This window comes from Seriola lalandi, unplaced genomic scaffold (genome assembly GCF_002814215.2).
Source record: "Seriola lalandi dorsalis isolate HSWRI2012SDOR001 ecotype SW California unplaced genomic scaffold, Sedor1 jcf7180002054556, whole genome shotgun sequence".
Taxonomy (NCBI): Eukaryota; Metazoa; Chordata; class Actinopteri; order Carangiformes; family Carangidae; genus Seriola; species Seriola lalandi.
The window spans coordinates 342,989-365,994 of record NW_019525109.1 but is presented as its reverse complement, the minus strand read 5'-3'; the positions used below and the strand labels follow the sequence as shown (position 1 = coordinate 365,994).

At 41.8% G+C, this 23,006-nt stretch overlaps 1 protein-coding gene across 2 annotated transcripts in view; it reads right to left on the bottom strand.

Annotated features, from left to right (window-relative positions):
- slc8a1b (solute carrier family 8 member 1b) overlaps window positions 1-12,373 on the bottom strand; it is a 140,747-nt gene extending 128,374 nt beyond the window's left edge. For both annotated transcript variants that reach the window (XM_023415731.2, XM_087176460.1), the window contains exon 1: window positions 11,787-12,373. The gene's annotated coding sequence lies outside the window, so the exon portion shown is untranslated. The remainder of the gene's footprint in view (window positions 1-11,786) is intronic.
- Window positions 12,374-23,006: the final 10,633 nt, after the last annotated feature.

Sequence of the window (23,006 nt, the reverse complement as noted above, 5' to 3'; positions counted from 1 at the left end):
GTGTAGATATAACAGATGACATGATTTTGTGTTGTAGCAAAAAGACAAAACAAGTTGAAACCACTTTGTTGAAACTGTGTGTAACAACTTTGGTTCATATTTGTTTAACATCTAGTAAGCAGTGAAAGGTCAAATCTGCATCTTGTCTGAACGAAACACCTCTGCAGACTTGATGAGCACAGAGGCTGCTCACTTAATGACACACAAAAAACAGCCCAGTTCACTTCCAGGCATGAAGAACCTTAGAAACACAACATCACAAAACCAAAAACATATGTTTCAGGTAAGAGATTTGCGGAGCTTTTTAGGGGCAGCGAGTTCAAATGACCACACCAAAGATAAACTTCAGCTCCTGGGCTCAGCACTACACATTTCCAAGGAACAGCCACATTACTGTAGCAATAATATCCTCATGTAACCTGGCCAGGAGTGGCTTTCTCTGATAACAGTCTGCTTCACTTCTGTCAACAACACCGGGTTGTAAATTAGGTTACTTCAATCAGATGGCTTTGTGGCCAGTTGACCATCATTTGAAGGTAATTGTGTTTTCTACATTGTATTTCTAAAGGCTGAAAGGTAAGATAAGGAAGGCTGCTGGTAAACTTAGGAAGGCAGTAGTGCATACCCATACAATGGGCTCTGAAATTACCATAAACGTTTATTGATCTTTCACAGTTTTGAGTCTCGGGTAAAAACATAACATCATAAGCCCCACAAGTCTTCATTTCACATCTGTTGTACCACCTTGTACCGGTGCTGCTTCTATTGTGTCAGCACCCAGTAATTGGATTTTCTGACTGAGCAGCGGGCAAACAAAGATGTCTATTTTTTTTGTATTTAGCTCTTCATCAATAAGCTAATCTATTAAAACAACTAATCAATAAATCACTACACAAATTAAGGTTAGTCATGGATTAAGTGTTTTAATGTACCGTATATTCAACCTTCAATCGTATCAAATGAGATTTGACATGTTTGTTGCACTCAGCTGGTTCCATTCTGGTCTGTTACTGTGGATTCGTCAGTCCACTTTCTCTTTTATATTGTAAATTGGTGGAATCTTAAATGCTTGTTTGTGTATCACATTTTCTACATTTCTCTCTGTTAAAAAAAAAAAGAAAAAAAAAATCAATTGCAGTCACTGAGAAACTGTTTAAATATCATTTAGGTGCACTGAGGAGGATCTGTGTGGACCACTATCAGAGAAACCACAAAATCCCAACACAGATTTCAAATTAGTCATTCAGTTTCCATGTAATTGCTTCCACCGAACATAAACAGAGGCAACAGATTGAATGTACAAAAAACAATTTGCCTCAAATCAATTTCAATGATGCAAGTGTCCCTGTAGCCCGACGCATATTCAGCACGGCTACCACTTATAATGAGCTATTCGCGCACTGTTGGGTCATTTTCTGTGGGTTGAATATTCCATCTGACTGTTATTTGTATGGTTATGATGCACAGAGTACTCATATTTTTGTTTAGTTAAAACTCCTTGCTGCATGTATGAAGGTGTGCTTTCAGCCAGAGTTATAATCATAACTGTAGACTTTATAAAAAACTGTTTTCTGAGCCTTTTTATACAGAATAGAAAATAAACACATACATCCATGAGCAATGTTTCCTCATTGTGCTGGAAATGTGGACAGCATTAAGTTTCTCACAAAGCAAGACTGTTGCAGATTAGTAGCATATAAACAAGACTTGCTATCAGCGGGAATTCAAAAGAACTTAAAGAACTTAAAAGAACAAATGTGCATACTGTAGGTGGTCTTTAATCAGAGAAAGGGAAGCAGACGCCGGGAAAAGGATGTGGGTGATTCTATATTTTAGTTCAACTTTCGGAGAACCATCCTCTCCTGAGGTTTTTAGGGGATAAAAAGAAAATGCAAATACCCCCATTTCAATGCTGCCACAGAATAACTGAGCATGCAGACAGATTTTGAATGTGTATGCCGATGTATTCTCTATGGAGCTGATACTGCCTAAAAGCACTGAAGAGAACGCAGTACCGCCTGTGGCTCAGCATACAAGATGCTGTAAATGAAACGAGCTCTTGGCAATTCAATATAATTATGCATCAATTTTAAGTGAAATTGTATCAAGTTGATATAATCATATGTTATTGATCATCAAAGTTGTGACAATTCATCTTGGGGGGGGGGGGGCACCCCTATGCCAAATTTGTGGCAATCCAAATCTCACTCATAATGACAAATCTCAATCTAACGGTGGCATCAAAGCAAAAGTCCAGTGATCACCACCATCATTAGGATTCATCCTCTGGAGATCATCAACATTGGTACTAAATTTCATGGCAATTCATCCATTAGATTTCAAGATATTTCACTAAAAATCAAAATTGTCAACCTCATGGTGACGCCAACATCAGCAGGATTCATCCTCCGGTGACCATGAATTTTTTGTACTAAGTGAGCCGCAACCAAATAGTTGTTGAGAGATTTCAATCTCAACCAAAGCAGCACATCGACCGACTAAAAGACTGACGTTGCCATCGCCTATCCCCATGCCATTAGCATGCCAAGAAATATTATTTTCATTGTGATATTGATTTCAGATGGTGAAAGTGGAGCTATGGTTACTCGGGATTTTCAAAACCAGAAGAACAACTCATTTAACTCTCACACAGCTCTAGAGACTTGTCGACACACATTGGAAATTAAGACTGAAACAGAGCTAGTGTGGCCTGGCACATTATTAGAGAAGGGTTTTGATTTTCTAGGTTGTAGGCAGCAAGTTCAGCTTTGTTCTTGTCGATATCTGTGTTTCTGTCTTTATAATTATCTTCCCACCTTTTCCTCAACAGACCCACATTGCCTAAAGACAAACGATAGATCCGTACCTGCCTGGTCATCACACACGATGTTGGTCCTCCTTTTACTCACCCTCACATCTGGATAGACATTTACCCAGGAACAAACTTTTACAACTTAGAGCTTTAAAAGAAGGCACTGCTGCACACACACAAGTAGTAATCCTTTTAAATCAACGATCAATAACAAGAACCAAGATCCGAAACAAAGATCTGCTTAGAACTCTCCTCAAACAAGCTTCTTCCTCATATCCCTGCATGCCAACATCCATTTCCTGATAATGAACTGTTCACACTCTTCATGCAGACACAGCACAATTCACCAGACATCAATAGTTACATCAGTACTTTCCTGCTTTTCTTCCTACCACAATACTTATCATAGATGAAGCTGTGAATTACCTCACAGCATGAATCACATTTTCGCTCACATTACGTGCAGCGAAGCTCGGCAGCCGTGAGGCCCTGACACTGTTTAAAAGTCAATGAACAACACAGACTACGTCTCCACTGTGGATGTAATCAATGTTTGCATGTTCAGTCAAGATATACATTATATACTGTAGAATGTGTGTGTGTGTGCAATGTATAACCAGTCCACCAATGGTGAATTGAAATATTTAGGTTGAACACACCATGCGTGGGCTCAGCTGTGCTGCGAGAGCGTTTTGCTCAGATGTTAAGAAAAATCAATTTCCAAATAAAATCACATGTCTACTTAATTAAACTGCAATTCAGTGAGCTCATAACCGAGCATTTTCCTTCCTGGCTAATGCAAGCTCCCTGCCTTCTACAGTCTTCTTGTGTGGTCACAGAGGGCTTTGTGTGGCAATTCCAAGTGATCAATAATTCAGTGTGCTTTGGGATTTGGTTGTTTTCACTTAAGGATGTCATTTTTTCTAACAGGCTGACGGCTGAAGAGGGTTTTCTGTAGCTTCTATACACCAGTGGATTCTCAAGGCGGGGCCCAAGAAATTTTGGATAATAGAAAAAACAAAGTAAAAAAGTAGTAAATATAATTGGATACATTTAGGTAAAAAGGGCAAGTTTAACAAATGTTCGAATGAAATCGTATCTTCAGAGCAATGTGTGTAAAAAATACAGTGGAAAATCTTACAAACAAGCTGTCAGAGGTCTTAAAATGTTAATGTCACAGTTCTTACGAGCACGACTGAGGAGGCAGATGTACAAGTGAAGAATCAAGGGTGCAAAAATCCAAGCAGCAAACAAAGTGAAAAGAGATTGGCTGAGACAATATGCAAAAAACACAGGCAAGGTCCAAACAATGAATGATCAGGATCAGGATCAAAACAGGCAGGAAAAGAAGAGAACAGAGCGCTGGCGAGCTAAGGCTCATGGCACAAAGACAATCTGGCAGAGAGCAAGTGGAAACAGATGGACTTATATACTAGGGAACTAATGAGGGAATAAGGAACAGGTGAGCAGGTGAGTCGGGAGGAGGAGCCAGTAAGGTGAGTCTATAGGCGGGAAAGGCGGGCAGGTGGGAGGGGCAAGGTCTGAAATGACAGCAGAAAAAGAACATGTACTGTCTGCATAAACAACTGGACCGGGTGAATGAAAGGATGAACGAGCAGACTGACACAGTAAAGATGACTCAACAATAACTCTGTCATCCTGGCTGTGACCCCGCCCTCCTCATGACATCAGCACCTGTGCGTCTTTACAATGGAGAGAAAGCCACATTAAAAAAGAGAAAGTTCCAGTTGGAGTCTGATAGATTCACCACAGGCGGGAAAAAACGGGCGATTTATGTCTCGCACTTTAATTTCTTTTAGTGAGTCAGCTCATTCTCACAAATTCAAGTAACTGTGCAGGTATAAAATCTCCCTCTTAAAAGGTCCAATGACGCTTAGCAGACCAAGATTTATACATCATGGAAAAGCCTTTTAATCAAACCCCACAGCTTTTATGGCTTATTATCTCTATGTTTCCTTTACACCCATCTAATCAAACAATAATCAAAGGTTGATTAATTTTATTGCTGCTGTTCTGGTGGCCCCGTGACCCTGAGCATGATAAATGGGAGGAGGAAGTGTACAGGGGAAAATGAATTACATCACAAAACAAAACGGAAGTTGCTAAAAGTCACCTGGGCAGCAGTTACTGAGGATTTTGTTATTTTCCAGCGGGTTTGTGAGATTTAAATCAGCAATCTACCAGTTATCAGCCTTTCTCTTTTCCTATCTAAAGCCTAGAGATGTGCTTGTATACCACGCCTAACGTCAGCATATAGTGCCACAGCTGCTAATATGAAACCCAGCTCATTTATTAACCCAGAGCCACTGCTCTAGTTTCTGTCCCTTCCTGTGTTTTCTTCTTCCCGGCTCGCTTAAGATTCATCATCACGAACTCAAATCCTTGATAATGTTTGCTTACACAAACCTGATTGCTTTACACTTCATCAGGAGATAACACTGTAGATTACTTAAGATAATTACCTGTTCTGTTTCGAGTTCCATTTTGTCGTACAACTGCAGAATATATCCTGTGGGAACGTCTGACTCAAGTTCCCTCTCTGCATTAGAATCATTACTGGCTATTTGATGAGGGAAAAATTGATGCCCTGGCCGGTATCAGCGCCAAACTCAAGGGTGTGTGTTTATGTGTCTGCTGTTAACACTAGAGTGGCTAAGTCGCCGACCAGTGGCTGCTAATTTTGTAATATCAGGTTTCAGGATATCCCGCCATGATATTCCCAAGTGTTACAGCCTCAAAACTTGACTCCATTTCAAGAGGAACACAACATAAGACAAGAAAAAAAAAGGAAAAACAAAGACGCACTCAAAAACTGGACCTCTGCATCCTGAGGCAAAAACCAAGGCATAATACATAAAGTTAAGAAAACCAAAACCATGTGCTGTACCGACACAAGCTGTTCCCTCTCTGCCCCAGTACTGTCATTCCCTGGGAGCCTCTGAAGGCAACACCCAAAGGTGCCAAGAAAGGGAACCGATTAGACCAACGGGCAGCAGAGAAAAGAGGAGGACGAGGAGGAAGACAGGGGCAGTGTGTTAAGACATGAACACAATTAATGTTTATTATCAGAGACTGAATCATGCACAGAAATTGCCGTCATTACAAGTGACGTAGCGGCAAAATCATTTTTAGATGATTAGAAAAAAAAAAAGGAGTGGATGCTGACCATGTGCACACCAAGGAAAATAAACCTGTGTCTTGCCTCAGCCTGCCGCTCTGAGGAAGCAGTCTGTCTTGAGATGCATTTTCCTCGCTACGGGGCAAGAAGCGATGATAAAAAATTTAAAACAGCGAGTGAAAGACAGACAAAGAAATATGGAAAAGCAAATACAGAGAGTGGAGGGGGAGGAGGGTGTGTGTGTGTGTGTGTGTGTGTGTGTGTGTGTGTGTGTGTGTGTGTGTGTGTGTGTGTGTTTTGATGGGGGAGGGTGTGTGTGTGTGTGTGTGTGTGTGTGTGTGTGTGTGTGTGTGTGTTTTGATGGGGGAGGGTGTGTGTGTGTGTGTGTGTGTGTGTGTGTGTGTGTGTGTGTGTGTTTTGATGGGGGAGGGTGTGTGTGTGTGTGTGTGTGTGTGTGTGTGTGTGTGTGTGTGTGTTTTGATGGGGGAGGGTGTGTGTGTGTGTGTGTGTGTGTGTGTGTGTGTGTGTGTGTGTGTTTTGATGGGGGAGGGTGTGTGTGTGTGTGTGTGTGTGTGTGTGTGTGTGTGTGTGTGTGTGTGTGTGTGTGTGTGTAGAGAGGGAAAGAGACTAAAGGAGGGAGATGTAATGAAAGATGTCTGGAGGAAAAGAGACATAGTATGAGATGGTAGAAGACTAACAAAGATGTGCTCTCACCTTCTCTGATGATATAAAACCAAAGGAATATTCCACTGTTTGTGTGAGGGCAGAGCAAAACATCCACACACACACACACACACACACACACACACACACACACACCCACACCCAGACACACACTAACTGCTGCAAACAATTGAAGATTAATGGTCTGCGTTTACTATCATTACAGTGATGTTGAACACTTTTAGCCTGGATCCGCCTTGCGGCCGATCCTTGAGCCAAGACGTCTTGTCATATTATTACACATGGGGCGGAGGGAACGATCCAGACTGGCACTGTAATACACACAGGACTAATTCCAACTGCCTGTCACTTTGTCCGTCCATCCTTCGACATTATCTGTCAGTGTGTCTAACCAGGACGTGACGAGGGACATGAACGTGTGGGAAAGCAATGATGAGCTATGGGAAATGAACAGGCAAGACAAAAGAAGAAAAAATCATTAAAAGCTGAAGAGTCACATAATCACCTCCTTTATCTACCGTGCTCCATTCATCCACAGGAGAAGAAGCATCCACAGGCAAATATTTATCTACATCTGAGTCCTCCTTCTAGCCGTGGGTGGTATAATCTGTATAAACATATCTGCCATGATGTGCATTAGGACAAAGGCTGCTCCCTTCCTTAGCTAGCCTCAGTTCCTGCAGCATTCAGATAGATCTTCTCACATCCTGCTTCCTTCTGAAAATCTGAAACATGTTTTCTATCTATATTCTGAGGTAAATAGGAGATGTACTTCTGCACGGGGCAGTAGGCTTACAGTCTGAACACCCAGTCCTTTCAACCAAGATAAAATCAGTGTTTATTTTCCAGCGTATCTTGCTGCCAACCTGTCAACGGTTCATGGTAACTATCAGTTTTTTTTCTAGCCAACTTGCTTTCAATCTAAAAAAAAACAAACAATAATCAATACAGTCCACGCAAAAACTCGCAGGTCTGCTGACAGTGTGTAAGGTGACGTTTGTAGAAGGCTAACAAACAGACAGAGAAGGTTCCCTCAGCGTTAGCATCTTTCTTCTCATTGTTTTCATTTCACCTTCTCAGCAGGATGAGGCAGCTGTTATCAGCGGAAAAAAAAAAAAAAAAAAGAAAGCTCTGATAAACCCTCCATATACACCAAACTGCTGACGGACAACGTTAGCGACTACAGCTGGTTCAACACAGTGGAACATTTAAAAGACAGATATTTCCACCAGGAGCCGCGAGGAGAGTGAATATTGGACTTACATCAGTTGGATCTCCAGAAATACCACCCCAAACAAACGCTAATGTTCCTCTGTCTCCCGCTGGATGCTAGCCCGCTACTTGCTAACACATTTGCCATCACTTTATAAGCTGATAATAGGCTGTATGTTGCCTTTATAGCATCATCAGTGTTTTACTTAACAGTTCTAAAGGGATGGGCTTGAATAGGTTGTACAGATTGTAAAGCGCTCTGAGACATACATGTACATATTTATATGCTTTATACATTAATCTCACATGATTTAAATTGTCTGTAAACATGCTTTTATCACACTATGTTATACAGTGCTACACTACTATGCTATGCATGTAACCTTGTTTGGATCCATCCATATTTGATCACTGGGCCTATAGGTTGTGGGGGGTTGTGCCTGCTCTATACAATCTACTACATCTACAAACAAGGACTATTTTATCTGCATGCTTGTGAAGAGGTACATGTATCATCTATTTTTCCACATCAAATTATTCATAATGCCTACATATAATAACTGTAAAAAAAAAAAAAAAGAAAGAAAAGAAATTGAGGCCATGTTGGAGACAACTGGTAGCTTTATCCTTGAAGTAATACTCTGCAGGTTTTCCAGAAGTAGCCCATGTTTTCCTGTAAACACTGTTCCTTTCGATCATGGAGGTAAAATTACTGCAGGCTCTGTTTATCACGGGTAAACACAGATTGAAGTTTTGCTTCTTTTTTTTTTACCCTGCTAGAACAGCGCCCTCCTGTTTATGTGCTGAAAAGGAGTCGAGCATTTCTGCCACCAGATCGCATCAAATGCAGCGTACTGGCTAATAAAGGCTGGCACTGACCCGTGGCTCCTGTGTTTACAATATTTTTATGAGATTTAAGATTTAAATGACAATAACTTATTTGTTTTACTGAGCTATAAGTGTTGCCTTTAACAGAGCTGACAACATGTGTCAGTCTGATAGGGTTAGCGGTTTCCTGCTCTACACATCCCTGCTACAGATGTACAATATATTCATGTTATGTTGCTTGCGAGATTAGCAGTTCAGTAAGTGAGAGCAGCTGTTGTCCACATGACGCTGAAGAAACAACATGTGGACCCCATGCAAGCCAATCTGGTGTACAGGAATCTTGTTCGTGTTATTTCATTATGTGTAACACACACATCCGAACTGAACCTGATAGGCTAACAGTTAGCATGCAGTGTCACGTAGCAATACACCCACTTATTAACCTGAGGACTTACAATTGACAGCGGGGGTCGCACATATGAGCCCATCAGCGCAACTACAATTGACCTTTGATAGATGGTGAGTTTGCAGAGAACCCACCAATCAGAATATTGATTTCTAATTGATGAGCTCTTCCTCGGGGTGATACGGGTGGCTACCTATTAGCTTATTAACTATTGAATTATATGATGGAGGTCACAGTATCAGCCATCGGTATAACTGCCTTGTCTACAGAATTCACTATGCTGCAGTATTCGCTATGCTACATTAAAAGGGCTCATCACATTTTAAGATTAGATTGTTTTAGAAATTAGAATAATTTATTTGGTAGAAACTGATTTGAAAATTAAAAAAAAAAGCCATTTACTTCATGGGGCTCCTTGATCTGCAGCTCTTTTGCATTTTGTCCTGATTTTTCACTTTATATCACATTAGCAGAAGAGCTTCATGACCTGTCCTTGCTTTGACATGACTCAGTTTACTGTAAACTATAGTGAACAGGGTTCCCTTTGTAGAAAGAGGCACAATTGTTTGGTGTGTGAGAACATAGGATCTGAGTGAGAAATCGTTTACATCTTACTTACTTAAAATAATTTGATCTAAGGCTTTTTTCTGTGAAATGAGGTCATACTGAAACACCCTTTTGAGGGATACTTGTAAAGTTTAAGCTTAAAATTAGGGATATTACACTCTTATAATGCAAAAAGCCCCATTTTGCATCAATATACATAAATAACTAGTGAGTGATGGATTCAGACAGGTCAGGCTTTTATATCAAAAGATAAAACAAACAAAATTTAAACCTAAACTAATTTTAACAAAACTCCACAGCAACAAAAAGAAAAAAAAAGTCACATTATACTTGAATAGGCCTGGCAACAATCCTCCAATGAAAATACTGTATGTGAACAAAACCACTCACATCATGCACATGCACAGATTTCACTGTGGAAGGGTAAACCTGCTTCTTCCTCTCAGCCATTTACCACTGATTTATTTACAACATAGTGACCCAGCAGTTGTTGCACTGCGAGAAAGTGTGTGTGTGTGTGTGTGTGTGTGTGTGTGTGTGTGTGTGTGTGTGTGTGTGTGTGTGTTTGTGCGTGTGGTGTGTGTGTTTGTGCGTGTGTGTGTTTGTGTGGTATATTATCTCCTCTCAACCATTTTAAGAACAGGCCTAATCATTGCTTGCTTGATGCCTGAATCTGGCATCAGATATGAGAAAAAAAAAAAAAGGTCAGTTTTTTGTTGTTGTTTGTTTTGTTTTTTGGAGACTCAGCCACCTACTGCTCATCTGAACCTGCTTTTTTATTGTGAACCCTCAACGACACAAAAATCTTCCATTTCATCAATGACCAACTCCATCTCTGCTGGGAGGCAGATACAGCAGCGGGGACCTCTGGCCGCCTTTCAGTTTTTCGTTGTCATAAATAAATGTTTCATAGCAGCCACAGTGGATGAGCTACAGTTCCTCCCTGTCATGCCCATAAAGCCCCGACTGAAGTCAGCTGGAAAAGAATTGCCCGGAGAGCCTTGGCGGTACCTGCCCGATGTGCCTCGCACTCATCACAAGACGAAGCGCTTGTAGTGTCACATCAGGGGAATATAAAAGCGTCTGCCTGCTGCCGGCTCTAATGTCTTATGTGCCAGGTTTACAGGAGCAGTTAGGTGATGTGTGAAGCTCATTTCCCTTTCTCAAGATTTTCCAAACAGCAAGCAGAGGCTGAACTAATATTTAGTCTTCGGATTTCTCCTTTAAGAATACAAATCCCACTGATCCAGTTCTGTCTATAATTCAGAGGAAACGCAACATTAAAAACATTCAAACTCAAACACAGAGTCCGGACTCTGATTCACCCCAACCTGCTCTGCGCTGATGTGCAAACGCACTCCCTCGCCCCCCTCCCAACAGCACTGCACTGTCTGGCGCAAAAGGATGGAGAGGGGGGGGGGGGCTGCAGGATTGCGCAAACGACACTCTCAATGCGCTTTTAACCGACCGGCTCATTCAGCCTCTGCAAGGATTACCATCTCTAAAGGGGAAATTCAGCCCGGACTGCGCATGTTTGTCACCCAACTTCCACATCGAAAGCCTATAAAAGGTGCGAGCGCGGTTATCTGAACGTGCTCTGCATCCGTAATGATGATTCCTCTAGAAATAAGCGAGGAGGCAGGCGGGCAGACTTAAACATGCGAGGGGAAGAGGGCAGGGAAGGAGGGTGGGAGTGAAGAGCAAAAAAAAAAAAAAAAAAAAAAAAAAAAAAAACAGCCCCTGGAGCGAAAGGAAGCAGCCTCCGGAGTCTGGCTGCTCATTTTAATGAAAAACAAATGACAAACACACCTTCCACCGCACCCACGGTCCTCTCTCTCTCTCTGACTCTCCAAATCACAGAGGAGGAAAGGCGCAGTGTGGAGAGCGTGGTGGGGACGGAGGATGTGAGGAAACATCGTCTCCACATCGCATCCAAACCCTTCCGACGCATGGTGCTTTCAAGTCTCCAAATGGGGCTGCGTGAGGCGACACTGCCCCCATCCCATTCACTTCTCCTGCCTCCCTTTAACAAAACTTGCCTTGAGCAAGACAATGCCCGCGAAACAGAGGCAAAGACCCCCAGCATTCACCATCGTTAACATCATTAACCGCACAAAGAAAACTGCAGAATGTCCTACCTTTCTATCCAGAGAGTGTCCACAATCCGGAGGAGAGCGGTTCGTAGTAAAAAAGCAGCACTGTAGCTCTTCTAGTAATAGTAGCAGTACGAGGAGTAAGAGGAGGAGGAGGAGTAGCCTAGGAGAGGTAAGCCAGTAGTGGGGAATGGTAATGGAGACGCAGGGAGCTCTTATACGCCAGCCAAGACGGCGTATCCACCGGCCGAGACGCACAAAAGGAGGGGAGAGGAGTCCGGATTCCCATGCACTGACAGTTTTTTTTTTCTATTTGTTGCTGTTTGTCTGCTGTTGCCTACTCCTCGTTTCCATGCGGCGCGACCCGAGCGACCTGTATGATCGGATGACCGGAGCGGCGCTTCATCAGCAAACCCGCATTTGTTGGGACGAGGCGCGCAGCACAGCGGACTTCTTCCTCATTCTTCCCTTCCAGTTCCCCCTCTCGCTCCGTGCAAGCGCAAGAGCAGGAGAGAGAGAGAGAGAGAGAGAGAGAGAGAGAGAGAGAGAGAGAGAGAGAGAGAGAGAGAGTGGAGGAGAGCGAGAGTGTATGAGAGTGAGGGAGAGAGTGTTTGTGAGTGAGTGTGTGTGTGTGTGTCTGAGCAGGTCTCTCCTTCGTCTGTTCCCTCACACGACTGAGTATCAGCTCTCTCTCTCTCTTCCTCTTTGTGTGTGTGTGTGTGTGTGTGTGTGTGTGTGTGTGTGTGTGCCTCTCTCACTCTGTCACCATGTGTCATTACTGCCTGCCTGTCTCTCTCTTTCTCTCTCTCACACACACACACACACACACACACACACACACACACTTTCTCCTGGTCTACCCTCTCTCTTTGTTAGTCACTACCATACTCACTTTACCCCTCTTTAGAATAATATCAATATCCATCCATTGGAAATAAATAGTCCCTCCCTCTCTTTCTGTCTTCGCAATAAGAGGTATACAAGTTGAATGATGGTTTAAAGCCAGAGTGTTATTTCTTGCACTTTCAGCCTGTTCATTGTCCATGAAAAATGCTTTTTACCAATTGGCTGGCAGGTGTCCATTAAAACCTTCAACTAGGACAAAAGCACCATTCTGAATCATGACGTTAGACCTTGTAAGAAGCAGGTATCTATAATAAAACTTAAACAACTAAACTAAACGGGAAAATGCCGAGCTCCATCTCCAATATTTGGAAACACTGAAGATATAACAACAAAAAACTTTGAACAAAGAGCGAGCAGCGCCATGTTGAAAATAAACTCTGAAGAGTCCATTGACTCATTGACCTCTTCTCCTGGCTCTGCTTTAATAAACCTCAGCAAGAGGAAGTGGTTACTCAAAATGTTGAAACGTGGAAGAATCAGTTTGACATCCCATATGAAACTATAAGACTGAACACACTACAACAGAGTTCAACTACACACATCCTCCTCCTTTTGGTAACAGACATGGAATACGAGCAGTAATGCACTCACAGCTGTGTGAATATACAACATAATGTAACTGTGAGAACAAATCATCCGTTACCTCATCTTCATACATACAACACACACACAGAGAGAGAGAGAGAGAGAGAGAGAGAGAGAGAGAAAGAGAGAGAGGGGAAAACAGAAAAAGTGGGATGTACTTTTGGGGTAATCTGATAAAAGTCGTAACAAAAGAAAGCAAAAAGCACTGATTGTTTGAGTACTGCCATAAGACGGAGACTGACACAATAAACTAACACCACTAGTTGATGAGGAGTAAAACAATGCACAACAAAGTGGCACCTGCTCATAAAAACAAACAAACCCCATAAAGTTACCAGACGTAAAATAAAAAAGTACCACAGGGACAATATGCATCTTTTTTTCCAACCTACAACCCCTGATCTGTAGTATATGAAAATGTTTTATATCAAAACGCTTACTTGCCAAAAAGGCGCGTTATCGACCACAATCGCACACACCCCTCCACTCCACTACAGATCTGAGCAGGAGACACCGACAGTGAATGACTAAGAGCAGCATCCACTCTCAGACAAAAACATGAATTAAAAATCTTTCTGAATGCACCATTTAAAAATGAAAGCACATGTACTTTAATGGTCATCTCCATATTATAGCGAAATTTGCTGTTCTACAAAACTAGAGCTGTGAAACTGTGTTTTGTTGCTAAATGTTGTGCAATTTAGGCCAGTAGGGGGCAGGATACATTATTTACAGAGCTGCTGATATTGTGAGAAATAAAATTATTAACATCTATAATCAAGTTTATGATGACTGTTCAGTCACAATCATATTAAATTCATGAATCATCGAGTGTGCGTCAGGTGCATTCTTTCAACTTATTTCTCTTATTTTGTAATTAATATTCATTTTTTGCACTAGTAAAACAAGGACCTATACATATTTATTTCATCAAGTAAGGATGCAGGAATCTGTAGAATTTATAATCTCTGACAATGTGAGTCAGCACAAAGGTCATTCTGTCAGAGTTCAGGTTACTCGTAATGGAAACAAGGACCTACTGTAAAACACTGAAACTCACCTGGTGAAGTAAAGAGCACCTTGCTAAGTGCCACTACTCAAAGAGCTGGATAATTTCCAGCCAGACCAGGAAAATAAATCCAGAAATCAGACGGTAAGCCAAACTTTGCAAAAGGACATCTGAGTAGTAAACAATACAGGCCTGAAACAGGCAGGCAGGAAAGGTTCAGAGGAAAGCAACTTCAGCAATCTTGCAAAACCTGTCTGAAAACTGGCCTCTGTATTATATTCACTGGGGTTACTTGTGAATGAGGAGCACCTGGGTAAGCAGGTAACTGGGTCAGGGCGATCTCTACAGGAGGGGGAACTAGAAGGCAGGTGAAGCAGGAGAGGGTATTTCAGAATAGACACATTGGGAATAGAAGGAGAAACAGGGGAGAGGGAGACGAGCCGCCGGGCGGGAAACTGAGGACAGTTCAGGACAGGATTTTCCCAGGAGAAACGATGTGCAAGGCTGATCATCATGCTTGTAACTGGGGTGTCAGCCTGTGGCACATCTAACAGATGGACAGCACATTTCCATTGCTCATGGTTGTAACAGGGAGCACAGGTACAGAGACTGTAGCCAAGTGGATTTCCTGAGCACAGATGAAATGGGAACACTGTACAGGAGGAGGTTCTGGACTCTGGAGAAGCAGTTATTCAAGTAGGCCAACAGGATTGCAGAGGAGGATCACTGGACCAGAAACAGTCAGAAGAGAATGAGACAGGCTGACCTGGGTCTGACAGGTTAGATGTTGGAGAGCAGGGTCTTGAGGAAAGTCCACAGGGAGCAGGCTGACAGTGAAAGGACACTGACTGGGGCAAAGATTTAAGAGAGATCATCTGGGACACAGCCCTGACTTGGGCGGCAAACGAATAGGGACAAATTGGAGGGGAAGCGGGAAAGGCAAGATCGACAGATGCAGGGAGCTGAAACAGAGGCGAGCTTTGATGGGCTAAATGGCACCGACAATGACACCCGAGGAAACTCTAAACACAGGATAGATTAAAGCTTGATGGACAGAAATAGACCGAGGCAGTGAAACAGAAAAGACAAGCTCTCAAAAAGACACAGGCTAAGAGGCGGCTATAAGCTCCTGCTGAGACAGAGAGGCAGGTGCAGCCAGAGAGACAAAAACAGATGCAACTTCAGGCAGAGAAGCAGATAAGAGGGGAGACAGGGAGAAGGTTACCAGATTGAGGAAATGACAAACTAGGTTTCAGTAGTGCAGCAGGGGGTATGCATGAAAAAAGAAACAGCTGGAGGACTGGGCAGCAGAGAGACAGATAAGGTGGCTGACTGAGGAAGTGAATGGCTGGTTACTGAGGTTAGAGAGGCTGAGAAGCTGAACAAACTACTGCTGGAGTTTCTGGGGCAGCAGAGGGGACTGTCACGTGGAGAGACCCAGAAACCACTCTTTGATCTATAGGGGCCATTAGTTGATATACCAGAAAGATGACAAGTCAACATCCCACAAATTCCGGCTCTCCAGCTGATTTGGTAAAGGCTTGACAGGCTGATGCCGCGAGATGGAGGAAACACTGGGAATCTGACATGAGGGTTTTAAGGACCAGGGAAAAGGATGGCAGTGGCTGCGAGGATGTAGGCCTAAAGCTGTCTGCTAGTGATGCAACAAACAGCTTGATTTCTCAAGATAAGTCACGAGTCTTTTACTTAGCATTCAGTTTTTTCAATGCTCATGAGTCACTTCAGTTTAATTCTTTCAGATCTTCATAAGAAAAGCACATTTCAAAAAGGTGTTTACCAAGTCTCTCCTGATCCAATTAATCAATAATCAAATGGATGAACAGATGAATAGGTGAATTTTTGTAGTATCAGGAAGGGGTAGCATGTAGAATGTTAGTGGGCCTACTTTTTAATCTTGGTGTATACCAAGTTTATTTAGATACAATTTCAGATGTAATGAGTTTAGAAAATGTTAATCCATGTGTTTTCTTTCCTCTTCCTGGTTGGCTTCTATGTTTGTATTAGACAGGTGAGAAATTCATCCCAGCATGCAATGTAAAATTTTCACTGGGTGCGACGTGACCAAATAGCGCATCAGTGACACAATAGTGCATTTGCTCTGCTGTGCTTAAAATTTATGTGTAAAAATGTGCTGCTATAATCTAAAATAGTGGGAAAACTGAGAGAGTGCAGAGTGGAAATTTATATATTGGTTTGAAACTGTCCTCCCAGGAAAAGCATTATTATTCCCACAGGGATTTGTAACAGATTTGGAGGACACAGAGGAATTATGTGTTGTATGTGTCATTCTAGAGTATAGAGACAAGCAAGTGATTTGCAAGAACTTGTTAAGTCTTATTATAGTTATGACATTATGCAGGATCTTTGCTGAATGAAACATCTGTAAAATCTCACATACATGGTTTATTTTTCCACATTTTACCACTCCACCCAATCCAATAATAATGCAAATCATTTTTATTATAACTTTGAGTATACTAAAAAATTCATATAATTTTGTCACAAGTGCAACTTTTACCGTAGTTAATATTATGCTTTCACTGAATAATATTATTATTTAATAGACTTGGCTTTGTTTCTGCCAGAGAGAGAGAGAGAGAAAGGAGATGAGAGAAAGGAGATAAGAGAGAGCCCTCTGCAGATGTGAAGTCGACACAGGGAGGTAAAAGCTTCAGCCCGTTCATTCATAATTCAGCAGAGCTGCACCCCGGGGTGCCGCCTTAGAGCACAGCCATTCTCACACCTGTCAATCACACAATCCTGCTAATATTGTAGGAGCCCAGCAGAAGCTCTGCAGGTGACATAATAACTGTGTATAGAATAAATGTGTATAGACTGACAATGCAACAGGGATACAGGAGGTCAAAGAGCAAGAGAACAAAGAAACGCTCATTTATCTAATCAGTTTTTTTGTGTCATGTTCCAAATATCTACAGTTCTTTCCTACATTATTTAAAGCCACTATTTGTATATATTATATTATATATACAACACCAATAGTTGATATCACAGGTTGGAATAAGACAAATCGTTTTCGGTGTTTTCAGTGTTTCAGGGTGAATTTGCCTATTACTGGGTAATATGGTGACTCTCCTTTGTGAATACAGGCTGTGAGGCGTGCAGCATCTCTGCAGGGATGCACTTTATTAGACTGTCACCATCATTATCATAATAGCAGACTGCTGTTTTGAAATAGGATAATTTACATTCTAGTATAATTTGGATGTGGCAGGGTAAAATATGGGGAAGACCTTCAGCTAAAGATGACAATTTATCATGCAGCACGCACGCACACACACAAACACACAGGGATAAGAATAGGAAAGTCACACACATGATCTAGAGAAAGCCCTCTTTATTTAAAAAGTCTTTCTCTCACACTAACATACACACAGCCACTCACACCTGTGCTCCATACAAGCACACACACAATTTTAATATCACAATGCTGACTAACCCTAATGCATAAAAAGCCAGAGGGGAAAACATTTGCAGTGTTAAGACATTGTCCCCCAGGAGCATCTTACAGCTCAGATTAAACTTCAGCCCAGTGATTCCTCTGGACACCCACAGCTGCGGTACAAAGCCACTAATGGACTTGTTACTCAAACTACAGTCTTAAAGTAGACAAATATTACATAACATGTTACATAAAGTGTTTATAAGTGGACAGTTAAACTTAAATTACCATCACAGCAAAAAGTCCTGGCCATTGTTTATAACACTTTTCTCATCACCTCCCTGGAAATGCATCACCTCCACTGGTGCTATAGCTCCACAGTGAACGCAGACAGGTGAGGTGACAGGGAAGGTGGGAAATGAAGAAAAGAAAAATTTGCGAAGTAATTCGACCTCTAGCCATTTTAACGCCTGAGCGACCTGACCAGTGGCTGTGGAAAGTCAGCATGACTTTGTAAAGTTACAAAAATTGAGGGCAGTGCCCCCTCTCCACTTTGACTAAACATATAAAAGGAGTTTCACCACCTGACCTGTCAAATCAGAACTTTCCCATATATTGGTCATTCACTCTCCCTTTATGGTATAAATGTTTATTTCAGAGTTTCCACATTCTAAAGGAAAGAAAAGGAAGAGCCTCTGTAATAAAACACCAGCTTGAAAGTCAGTGCTGTTACAGGCCTTCAAAAACCTGTCGTTAAGACCCCGGTCTGGACCATGTACTGCTCTCACTGGTTTTCTGCCCCACTGTTTTGACTGTGTTTGCAAGTCTGCTTGGCATGCACCTACATTGAGTCTGTCAATTGGAAATTCACACCTTAATGATAACATTTGCATAATATTGACATGTGAATATTATTCTTGTTGTGTTTAAAAAAAGAAAAGTGAATTACTGATTATAAGAGAATATAAACATTTTTCTGTTTCATTTAATGGTGCCAGTATCTGTCAACACTGTGGTAACCAGTAAGGGTCAGTGGAGCTGGGAATGAGCAGCCATTGATAGATACATATATCTACTCCATATTTCATGTGATCTCCATGTATGATTTACTACACGCACACACACACACACACACACCCACAGGCACACACACACACACACACACGGGAGGGCACTGATTCTTTACACACTGCTGAATTTGTCTTTATGTCGTCTCTTATTTCCATGGAGACGATCATATATTTACACGTGCACGTGCACACAAAAACACAAATATGCACAGGTTGGCTGGAGCAGACTGGAGGTGAGTAATCATGCCAAAGGGGACATCTACAAATGCAACGCTGAGTCACTCAGCATATATCTCTGTCACACACTGTCTCCCTCCCTCCCTCTGTCTCTCTCCCTCTCTCTCTCTCCCTCTCCCTCTCTCTACACCACCCTCTGTATCTCTCTCCCTCTCTCAGTCCAGACAGTGTCAGGGGAGTTGGTTCTCTATCACAGAGTGCGTATCGTGTTTGACATGTTCATCCAACTCTGACCCTCTCTACACCTTCCACCACCTTCTCTTTGATGAATTTGTCACTTCAAGTGTTTGTGGCTTCAACGCACATTTAATAATAAAACGGTGATACACTGTTTTTGAAGTGAGCCACTGCCCTTCAAAATGTCCTTAACAGAGGCAGTGTGCATGTGAAAATGGAGTCAATGACAGCAGGATACCAGTGTTTTACCCAGTTAATGATGATATCTGTGGGGCGTGACAGAGGAATTTTGTTTGTGCCTCAGGTATTTTGACCGGTATATTATCAATTTAATCACATAGTTTTGATTGATCAAGTGCAAAACTGGAAGAAAGCCGCTCTCTGAAAGATTTTGCTCACAGTTACCTTTAGGTGAACACGACCCTAATGGGCCCAAATATAATGGAGCCAATTCTGTGAGTGCCTCTTATGCCCAAAATACACAGAACCACATGTCAGATGGGAACGGGCAAAAAAGAGGAAAATGCACAAAAAGGGTTCAAGTTAAAGGGGACCTATTATGCTCATTTCCAGCTCTGTATTTTTATTCTGGGACTGGACTAGAGTAGCTTTGCATGATTCAGTTACAAAAAATAAATAACCTGATTTATCTCAGACTGCCCGTTATGCAACCTCTGAGTTGAGCCCCTGACTGAAACATTTAACATTAGCTCCGTGCTCTTCAAGGCCCCTCCCCCTCCCTAAAAGGCCACTTTCTTCTGATTGGCCATTCCGTGTGAGCACCGCCTGAAAGCCAACTGTAGCAACATAACATAATTGATTGTAAATGGCCACTTCTCAAATACGTGTGTTCGAGGCCTGAATCCAAACCGGAATATGAGAGTGGACGGCACGAACATCCGCAGCAACAAAGATTACAGCAAGACGTCTCTGTTGGGTGAATATTACGCCCACTACCTGCTTATCGTGTTACATAACGGTGGATTAAGTCTTTTAATCACAATCTGTATGTAAAATTTTTCCTATATGTGCGCCTGTTGATGGGTGTAGCAATGCCAACTGACGTTTTCCACGTCACTCGGCATTGCTACAAAAGCCAACGCTGATTGTAAATTGTTATATACCAGCATCATTGGTTGTTTGTATGCTAGAGAAAATTAAATGTATATAATACTACCGAGGTGGACTGTTTTGGTGTCTTTATAAAGACAGGAAGTAGAAAAACGTCTGAGCTTTCATCTGACAGGCATAACTTTCACATACGTTTACTTCATTAATATATACAGTATATATATATATATATATATGACAGAAAATAAGGAAAAGCATAATAGGTCGCCTTTAAGCATCCCCTTCAAGCTATTCTCCTGTCTTTCCCTAGTTTATCCAATTTTGTGAAAAACACCAGTAATGGGACTGTCCTCACAAGAGACGAACCGCCATTTCTTGTTTGTCCATATTGGTAAAATGTATACATATATATATAGAGACGGGTGACAAATTAAAGGAAAAACCAACATTAAGTGTCTTAGTAAGGTGTTGGAGCAACGTTCTACACGTCTGTGAACTCTGCTGGAGGGATAAGCTATTCCCTTTGGTGTTTTGATGCTGGTGGTGGAGAGCGCCACAGCGTATGATTCACAGGTTTTTCCTTCAATTTGTCGCCTGTCTGTATTTATAGATGGTTCAACAATGCATGTGAACTGGGAACAGGAAACCCGCCGTTCATTTCCAGTTTACCACTACAGTCAGTGTTTTTGTTTTTAACTATGACTGTACATTTTTGTGCCTAAAATTAAATCTTAAAAATAGCTGTGACAGGTGAGAAAACATGCGTGTTGTTTTGGAAGGCAATGACAATTTGGTCATTTAGTTTGGAGCATTTGTTTGCAATTGAAAAGCATGAGAGAAGATCATTAACTTGGTATAAGTGCACAAAGCAGTCAAGACACTGTCAGGTAAGTCATTCAAAATATAACCAGTGTTTCTGTGTGGTGATGTATAAAAAAACACCTATAGAGCATTTTTGCTGTGTCACATGAGCGGGCATGATTGTGTTTCCCTCCTGATGTGCCGGCTGGTGCACCTGTTCTGGGGCAGGTTGATTGGCTCAGGACAGGTGCAAAACATGCCCACGCACTGACATTGTGGCACTGGTGTCATGTTGTCTAAGTTTAGCTGGAGAAAACTTTGGGGGAAATAAAACACAAGTGATTGTACTGCAGCTTTGATTGAAGATGTTTTACCACTGGCCGAAAGGTTTATGTAAATATTGTTTGTCCAAATCCTACATGCATGTATTTAGATTTGTTGTTATTATAACTTATTTGCAATAGATATAGTTTAATATGGTTCAAATCAAAGAAATAGATGGGAATTCACAGGAAGAAATGAGCAGGTTTGTTGAAAGGTTGTCCTTGTTGAGTAGTGGAGCTCCTGCGGGGCGGTGATGATCAGTCTGCCGAACTGGATTAGTCTGAAATGTCAGGAGAGGAAAACTGTAACAGAGGTGAAATGAAAGAGGGGAGAGTATCAGACATCAGCTGTGAGGAGAGACCAGCCTGCAGTCTGCTGTGTCCTTAAATACAGACACACACACACACACACACACACACAGAAACATTGCACGTGTACATATAGCATTCTCTCATCTGTTCTCTCTCTTTCTCTCTAAGGCAGGAAACCAGTTTGCCAGCAGACATCCTAACATATTTCTGAACCCAGACTTATAGCTTCATATATATGAAAGGATATAAGTGACACATGACTCAGGCTGAAGACTTTGTTCTTTGTTCACACACTTTTTAACGACGGTGCAGTAACTGGGGCGTTTAGTGGCATCTAAACACACTGTGTGTTGTTTCAGACATGAACCTTGACCTTTTGATGATTACATTTTTTACTGGCTATATTAGACCTCAAGGAAGAGACAGTTACGCAACACACACACACTCTCTCTCTTTCCCTAATGTCTACTGGAGTTAACGTTACAGGTTGGACCAATAAATGTCAAGGTTTACTCCCTTTTAAGGAACCTAGAGGTCACTACCCAACTCAGGTGTACAAGTGTGTGTGTGTGTGTGTGTGTGTGTGTGTGTGTTACCTTTTTTGAACATTAACAAGACGAGGGGAAAAAGTGTCACCTTTTCAACATATTTAGTGTGAATGATGCAATCAGTGTCACAGGAGAAACTCAAGACTGAATTAATGGTCAGCTAATAACTTCATGTTCACAATTTCATATCAAAATGATAAACCAAACATTTAATCTTCTATTACTTTCACAACATACTTCCCAATGATGAGGGTGACAGGTAATAATCTAATCTAATCTTCGCCTTGCTGCACATTGAAACGAGTGCAAAGAAGAGGGAGCATCGAGTCAGGCGTTTGTGTTCCATCTCCTTTTTGTTATGTAATGAAAATGTCCTTGGCCGACCCGATAACGTGAGGCAAAACGTATCATGTAACTGACAAAGGTTTGAAATCAGAAAGAGAAATGGACTGTGTATCAGATGTTTTTGGTGATTGGAAGATGATGATAGGTGTTAAAGGCAGATGATGTTCCTTTCAACAAGGTTGTCATTGTTAACGGTGACAGGGAGAAAAATAAATCCACTGTGCAACACAAATCAGCTGGAAAAAGAAATGATAGGAACACGAGCATCCACCTCTGATGTGAGATAGAAGTTACCACTCCTCTCTCTCGTCTTTTTTGTTCATGTAATCGCACACAGGCATCGTAATAAAGGTAATTATGACGTGCTGATATTAAAAAGTACACTTCTATACGTGTGTGTGCATCTAAATAAGTCATATCTTTGTCTTTCGTTCTTTTTTACCACATGAATTTTGGACCG